Genomic DNA, 9118 nt, shown 5'->3' with positions numbered 1-9118 from the left:
TAACTGTGAAATTATCAGGTTGTCATAAAACCCATCTGGTTCATTAAAGTCCTCTGGGGAAGGAAATGTGCTGTACTTACCCAGTCTGGCCTATGCATAACTCCAGACCCACAGAAGTGTGGTTGACTATTAATTGGTCTCTGTTGTATTCATGGAGATAGCTCACCAATTCCTGCTCAAGAGCAATTAGGGTTGGGTGGTAAATGCTGGATATGCAATACCATTGTCTGATAGTCTGCATTGACCATATTGAAATGATTGTAATATTCATTGATTGTATTGATGCACCTTGTGATACATGTGTAAATGTTGAATCTGATTGTACTGATGTGATGGTTATTTTGAAATGGTTTGGAATGTTCTTCCAGATATTTTATGAATAAAGTATATATTTTTTTAAAAAAGTAAATGCTGGATATGCCAGAACTCCCTCATCTCATGTATGAATTAGAAAAAAATGCCCTTGTGGAAGCAGTGGTAAGTTGCCTTTTGAACCACTGCAGACTGTGAGGTGTAGGTATGCCCATGATGTTGTCAGATGGGGTGTTCCAGGATTTTGACACATGACGATATAGTTTCAAGTCAGGACTGTGTGTGACTTGATTGGAAATTTCATGGCATCAGGTCAAACATGGGCAAGGAAACCTTCCGCTGATTACCACATACCACACCTCCCTCAGCTGATGAATCATGTGCTCCTCCATGTTGAACACCACTTGGATGGAGCACTGAGAGTGGCAAGAGTGTAGAATGTACTCTGGGTGGGGGACTTCAATATCCATCACCAAGAGTGACTCGGCAGCACCACCACAGACTGAGCTGGTCATCTCTTAAAAGACATAGCTGCTAGACGGGTCTGCAGCAGGTGATGAGGGAACCAGCAAGGAGGAAAAGCATGCTTGATTTCATCTTCATCAGCCTGCCTGCCGCAGATGCACCTATCCACAACTGTATTGGTAGGAGTGACCACCGCACAGTCCTAGTGGAGACAGAGACCTATCTTCACATTGAGGATACCCTCCTTCATATTCTGTGGCACTACCACCATGCTAAATGGGATAGATTTTGAACAGATCTAGCAACTCAAGACTGGGCAACCATGAGGTGCTGTGGCCCACCAGCAGCAACAGAATTATACTTGAACACAATCTGTAACCTCATGGCCCGGCATATCCCCCACTCTGCATTACCACCAAGCCAGATGATCAACTGTAGTTCAATGAAGAGTGCAGGAGGGCATGCCAGGAGCAACACCAGACATACCTAAAAATGAAGTGTCAATCTGGTGAAGCTACAACACAGGACCACTTGTGTGCCAAACAGCATAAGCAGCAAGTGATAGACAGAGTTAAGTGATTTCACAACTAATGGATCAGATCTAAGCTCTGCAGTCCTGCCAGATTTAGTCGTGAATGGTGGTGGACAATTAAACTACTCACTGGAGGAGGAGGCTCCACAAATATCCACATCCTCAATAATGGAGGTGCCCAGCACATCAGTACAAAAGATAAGGCTGAAGCATTTGCAACAATCTTCAGCCAGAAGTGACTAGTGAATGATCCATCTCGGCCTCCTCCAGAGGTCCCCAGGATCACAGATGCCAGTCTTCAGCCAACTTAATTCACTCCACCTGATATCAAGAAATGGCTGAAGGCATTGGATGCTGAAAAGGCTATAGGCCCTGACAATATTCTGGCAATAGTACTGTGCTCCAGAACTTGCTGTGCCCCTAGCCAAGCTGTTCCAGTACAGCTACATCACTGGCATCTATCCAGCTATGTGGAAAATTACCCAGGTATGTCCTGTATATAAAAGCAGGACAAATCCAACCCAGCCAATTACCACCCAATCACTCTACTCCCCATCATCAGTAAAGTTATGGAAGGGGTCATCATCAGTACTATCAAACGGCACTTGCTTAGCAATCACATGCTCACTGATGCTCAGTTTGGGTTCCACCAGGGTACTCAGCTTCTGACCTCATTACAACCTTATTCAAACATGGACAAAAGGGTTGAACTCCAGAGGTGAGGTGAAAGTGACTGCCCTTGACATCAAGGCAGCATTTGACTGAGTGTGGCAGCAAGAAGCCCTAACAAAACTAGAATCAATGGAAATCAGGAGGAAAACTCTCTGTTGGTTGGAGTCATACCTAGCACAAAGGAAGATGGTTGTGGTTGTTGAAGGTCAATCATCTCAGTTCCAGGACATCAATGCAAGAGTTCCTCAGGGTAATGTCCTGGGCCAAATCATCTTCAGCTGCTTCATCGATGACCTTCCTTCCATCATAATATCAGAAGTGGGGTTGTTCGCTGATGATTGCACAATGTTCAGCACCATTCACGACTCCTCAGACACTGAAGCAGTCCATGTCCAAATGCAGCAAGACCTAGATGATATCCAAGCTTGGGCTGACAAGTGGAAAGTTACATTCGAGCCACACAAGTGCCAGACAATTACTATCTCCAACAAGAGAGAATCTAACCATCACCCCTTGACATTCAATGGAATTACCATAGCTGAATCCCCCACTAACTACATCCTGGAGGTTACCATTAATTAGAAACTGAACTGGACTAGCCACTTAAATACAGAAGCTACAAGAACAGGTCAGAGGCTTGGAATCTTGCAGCAAGTAACTCACCTCCTGAATCCCCAAAGCCTGTCCACCATCCACAAGGCACAAGTCAGGAGCGAGAAGGCATACTCTCAGCTTGCCTGGATGAGTGCAGTTCCAACAACACTCAAGAAGCTTGACACCATCTAGGACAAAGCAGACCATTTGATTGGCACCACATCCACAAACATTCACTCCCTCCACCACTGATGAACCATGGCAGCAGTATGTATCTTTTACAAGATGCACTGCAGAAACTCACCAAGGCTCCTTAGGCATCACCTCCAAACCCACGACCACTACCATCTAGAAGGACAAGGGCAGCAGATAGATTAGAACACCACCTCTAAGTTCTCCTCCAAGCCACTCACCATCCTGACTTGGAAATATATTGCCATTCCTTCACTGTCGCTGGGTCAAAATCCTGGAACTCCTTCCCTAACAGTGCAATGGCTTTAACCTACAACACAGGGAGAGCAGCAGTTCAAGAAGACAGCTTACCACCACCTTCTCAAGGGCAATTAGGGATGAGCAATAAATGCTGGCCTAGCCAGTGATGCCCACATCCCATAAATGAATTTAAAAAAAGATGGTGGTGTTCCCATGCACCAGCTCACCTTGTTCTTCTAAGCAGTTGAGGTTGAACATTTAGAAGTTGCTATTAAAGAAGTCCTGAGGAGTTGCTATAGTGCATCTTGAAGATGGTATACATTGCAGACATGTAGCATCAATGGTGAAGGGAGTGAATGTTTAACATTGTAGATTGGTGCCTATCACATGCCTGCTTCATTCAGGATGGTAATGAGCTTGTTGGGTGTTGTTGAACCTGCATCTATCCAGGCAAGAGGGGTGTTGCAAAAAAGAGTTAACTCTATTTGTCTCTCCACAGATGCTGCCAGACCTGCTGAGTTTTTATTTCAGATCTCCAGCATCCGCAGTATTTTGCATTCATTTTAGTATTCCACCATACTCCTGACTTGTATCATTGTAGATCGTGACTGGCTTTGAATTGTTCACAGAATTCTTGGTGCAGAAGGAGGCCATTTGGACCACCGTGTCTGCATCAGCTCTCCGAACAAGCAACTCCTCTAGTGCTGTTCCTCCTCCTTCTCCCCATAACCCTGCACAGTCTTCATTTTCAGATAACAGTCTAATTCCTTTTTGAATGCTTCAGTTGAACCTGCCACTGCCATACTCTCAGGCAGTGAATTCCAAACCCTAATCACTCGCTGCATGAAAATGTTTTTCCTCATATCAGTTTGCTTCTTTTACTGATCATTTTAAGTCTGTGCCTTCTTGTTCTCGATCCTTTCACGAGGGAACAGGTTCTTCCTATCTACTCTGTCCAGGCCCCTCATGATTTTGAATACCTCTATCAAATCTCCTCTCAACCTTCTTTTCTCTAAGGAAATCGGTCCTAATTTCTCCAAACTATCTTTATACCTGAAGTTCCTCATCCCTTAAACCATTCTCATGAATCTTTTCTGTACCTTCTGTAATGCCCTCACATCTTTTCTAAAGGGCACCCAGGTGAGGCTGAACTAGTGACTTATACAAGTTCAACATAACCTCCTTGCTCTTGTATTTTATGTCACTATTAATAAAGCCAGGATACTGTTATGCTTTATTAACCATGCTCTCAGCCTGCCCTGCCATATTCAGTGAAATTTTAATTTGTCTTAATTCTTCATTGTGCAATTATTTGACTTCAAGTTAACCCAATAAATGCTTTAGTTTGAACAAGACATAACCATAAGACAAAATGGACTCTCAAGTAGCAAATTAAAAGAGAAAGTTTATTCTAAAAGGATAAAAGTATACTAACAACACAAAATAAACATTACAGCTTCAAATGAGTGATCAGGTCACTGAAGAGTAAGGTTGTCCTCTAGTTCCTTCGTTGACAGCAATTCTTTCAAATTCTGCCTCAGGAGCATCCAGTATGTGACTACCTAACATATGTGTCATTCAAAGCCTTTGCTTTTATCCCCTAAATTATCAATACCTCATCTCACACCATGTCTGTGTATTTCATAATTGGTTAATTTAATTATTGGTTTGTTTTAATTGGAGTTTGACTACCTATGTTACATTGTCCTTTCAAAGGGACAGTGCTTCTTTTGCAGTGTCTTTTGCTATCTGACTTTGCACAATTGTCAATTGTCCATTTTGTCCAAGGCCTATGCTGAACTTAGCATAAAATATCTGATTTCATACTCATCCAAAGTAGAATCTTACATTTTATTGCTATAACTTTTAAGTCCAGCCTTAACATAGCTACTTGATTAATTACTATTTCTTCAATTACAACTTAATTGAGGTATACCATTTGGTGAATGGTCTATTTCTGGCTGGTTCCTAATTATGTAATAACCCTTAATTAATACATGAGTGATTATAAAATACAGAGTTCAGAATGGCTTCTTAATCTCAGTGTGAGCACAAAATTGGCATTTTGACCTTGTTAACATTTACGCTAAAAGCTACAACCCAGGCTTACACTTCCTCATAGTTCACAATGCTTTCAAGCTTTGTATCATCTGCAAACTTTGAAATTGTGCCCGGTACTCTAAGATCTAGGTCATTTTGATATATCAGGAAAAGCAAGGGTCCCAACACTGACACCTGGGGAAGTTCACTACAAACTTTTCTCCAGCAAGAAAAACATCCATTAACCACCACTTTTTGTTTCCTGTCGCTCAGCCAATTCCATATCCGTATTGCTATGGTCACTTTTACTCTATGAGCTATAACTTTGTTCAGTATCAAATTCCTTTTGGAAGTCCATGTACATGACATGAACAGCATTGCCCTTATCAACCCTCTCTGCTACCTCTTCAAAAAACTCAAGCAACTTAGTTAAACCTGACTTTCCCTTAAGAAATCCATGCTGGCTATCTTTAAGTAACCAACATTTATCCATGTGACTATTAATTCTGTCCCTAATTATTATTTCTAGAAGTTCACCACCACTTAAGTTAAACTGACTGGCCTGTAGTTGCCTTATCAACTTTAAGTACAGGTAACCTATCCAATACCTTTGAGGAGTTAAGATGCAGATCATGGCTGACCCTCTACCTCAATCCACCTTCCTGCATTGCCTTCACATTCGAAATCTGTCAATCACTGACATGAATATACTCAATGACTGAGTATTCATAGCCCTCTGGGGTAAAGAATTCCAAATATCCACAAGTCTTTGGGTGAAGAAATTTCTCCTCACTTTATTCCTAAATGTCCAATCCCTTCTTTTGAGGCTGTTCTAGACTCCCTGACCTGAAGAAACCTCCTCCTTGCATCGACCCTGTCAAACCATCTAAGAATTTTAAGTTTAATGAGGTCACGTCTTATTTTTCTAAATTCTTGTAAATGTATGCATTATCTACTACTCATTCTATCTTCATGGGACCATCCATCCAGCCCACAAATCAGCCTAGGGTGAACATTTGTTGCGCTTTGTCTAAGGCAAGTATATCCTTCCTTAGGTAAGGAGACCAAAACTGTACATAGTACTCCAGGTGTGATCTCACAATATATATAGTTGTAGTTAGATTTCTTTACTTGTATACTGCAATGCCTTTGTAACAAAAGATAACAGATCATTTGCCTTCTTAATGTTAACTTTCTGTGATTCATGTAAAAGGACACTCAAGTCCCTCTGAATACCAACATTTCCCAGTTTCGTAAGAGGTCATTGACTTGGGGACAATTTAGCTGACCTCAGCAAACTCTAGAAGGAACTTTGACCCTGGAACAAAAGGGCATTGCTAAACCATTTAGCATTAATTGTACTGTTTCACCCATTACTGTGCCCTATTATAATAAATCATCCACAAAGGCCAGGACATAAGTTGCTGAACCAATTAGATCACAGTAAATTGTGGTGAAGAAGTACTGAACAATTAGTTCACAGTGAATTGTGGCCACAATGGACAAAGTCGTCCACCAACTGATTAGGTCACTGTGGTCACTTGAAATCCTGCCTACTTGAAGAAGAGAAGCCTACCATAAAGAAGGGTGTAAAAACCTGTCCACTTTAGGCCAGAAAGACAGGACAGAGAGAGAACAGGAGAAGACAGGACAGAGAAAGAACAGGAGAAGAAAGGAAGAAGAAAGAAGACAGATGCAGGAAGAGGAATTGGCTGGTCAACGGATCCCACTTCACTGATGGAAGACTGACCGGGCGGGTGATAGTGAGCATACCTGAACACTGTAAATAAATTTTGTCGATTGTAGTTTTACTCAATAAAGAACATTGAGAATGAATTTACAACCAAATTCTGGTGTTGATGTCTCATTTTGTAATTCCAGCATTTAAGAACTAAAAAGGAAGAAATTGAACAGTCACACATTAGGGACATGTAACCCAGGGGATATGGCCACACGTTAGGGACATGTAACCCAGAGGATATGGCCGCACGTTAGGGACATGTAACCCAGGGGATACGGCCGCACCTCAGGGACATGTCACCCATGGGATACGGCTGCATGTCAGGGACGTGTAATCCAGAGGATTTGGCCACACACCCAGGGACAGGTATGGGAATTCTCCCCACAGTCTTTCACCATTTAAAAAGCATTCTGCTTTTCTCTATTTCCTACCACATTATATATCATCTACCACTTCTTGCCCACTTACTTCACCTACCTACATCCCTTTACAGCCACTTTGCATCCTCCTCAGTTTCCATTTCAGCCTACTTTGTATCATCAGCAAATTTGGATACAGAACACTTAATCCCCTCATTTATGTCATTGATTATATATATTGTAAATAACTGAGGCCCAAGCACTGATCTTCATAGTACTCCACTCATATAACCTGACAACCCAAAAATGACCCATTTATTCCTGCTCCATTTTCTGTTTGTTAGCCAATGTTCAATCCATGCTAATATATTACCCTCAATTCACAAATTCTAATTTTGTGCAATAACCTTTTCTGTGACACTGTACTGAATGCTCTTTGAAAATCCAAATGCATTAGATCCATTGGTTCTCCCCTTATCCACCCTGCTAGTTACAACCTCAAAAAATTCTAACAGATTTGCCAAACTTGATTTCTGTCACATAATTCAGTGTTGGCTCTGCCTAACCATTTTAGGATTTTCTAAATCCCCTTTTACCATGCCCCTAATAATAGATCCTAACATTTTTCCTACTATCAATGTCAGGCTGACTGGCCTTTATTTCCCTGCTTTCTTTCTCCCTCCTTTCTGGAATAGGGGAATTGTGTTTGCTACTTTCCAATCCACTCTAAATTCTAGGGAATTCTGGAACATTAAAACCAATGCATCCACTATCCCTTTGGCCACCTCTTTTAAAACTCTTGGATGTAGGCCATCACATTAAGGGGAATTGTGGTATTTTAGTCGATTTATTTCTCCAGCACTTTTCTTTACTAATACTGAATTATTTATGTTTCTCATTCTCATTATACCCTCAGTTCTCTATATTTCCAGAATGACTTTTGTGAATTATGCTGTGAAGACTTTACAAAGTTTTTGTTTAATACCTCTGCCATTTCTTTATTCCGCATTATAATTGCTCCCATCTCTGCCTTTAAGGGACCCAGATTTACTTTCGCTAATTTCTTCCTATTTATGTACCAATAGAGGCTCTTGCAATCTGTTTTTATATATCTTGCTAGTTTACTAATATTGTTTTTTTGTTTCTATTTATCAATTTCTTGATCATTCTTTGATAAATTCTAAAATCCTTTCAATCCTCAGGATTGCTACAAATTTTGGCAAAATTATAAATCCCTTCCTTTAATCTAATACCATGATAACCACAGGGCACAGATTTAAGGTGATTGGCAAACCAGAGGTGACACATGGGAAACCCCTTTTTGCACAATGAGTGGATTTGGAATACACTGATACAATAGTAGCTTACAAAGGAAATTGGATAAATACTTGGAGAGAAACATTGCAGCAGCATCGGGAAGGTGTGGGCAGTCGTACTAACTGGATGGCCCTTCATAAGAACCAGTGTAGACTTGATGGACTGAATGGCCTTCTTCTGTGCCATGCAAGCCTATTATTCTATTTTTTTCTTCCCCTTCCCCAATGTAAAACAAATTGGCCCATTTTCCACATTCAACATGTCCTATAAATGCACAATTGTCATTGCATTCAAAAATGTTACAATGTATTCTTTTATTTTATATATATATATATAGAAATATATATAAGAAAATCTTTTCGAAAGAAACTTCCATGTTGTTCAAAGCAAATTTTGTTGAAAAAATTACTATAACTGTTATTTGGTAGATTTGTATCCTATTCATGCTTAATTACGTTTATGGTTATCTGTATCTATGTTAACCATTTTTTTTTTAGATTCATTTGTTTCCAAATGAAGTAAACATTTGTGCTCATGAAGTTAGGAATGTTAGTGCTCTTCGCTTCAGATGCCCTGCACTGGATTTTGCTGCAGGTTTTGAGACCCTGATGTCAGGGCAAAAAGGACTCCTGAGCCTGCACTTGCTGTCAGTGA

Source organism: Carcharodon carcharias, chromosome 20 (assembly GCF_017639515.1).
Source record: "Carcharodon carcharias isolate sCarCar2 chromosome 20, sCarCar2.pri, whole genome shotgun sequence".
In the NCBI taxonomy this organism is placed as follows: Eukaryota; Metazoa; Chordata; class Chondrichthyes; order Lamniformes; family Lamnidae; genus Carcharodon; species Carcharodon carcharias.
This window is presented reverse-complemented; position numbering follows the sequence as displayed.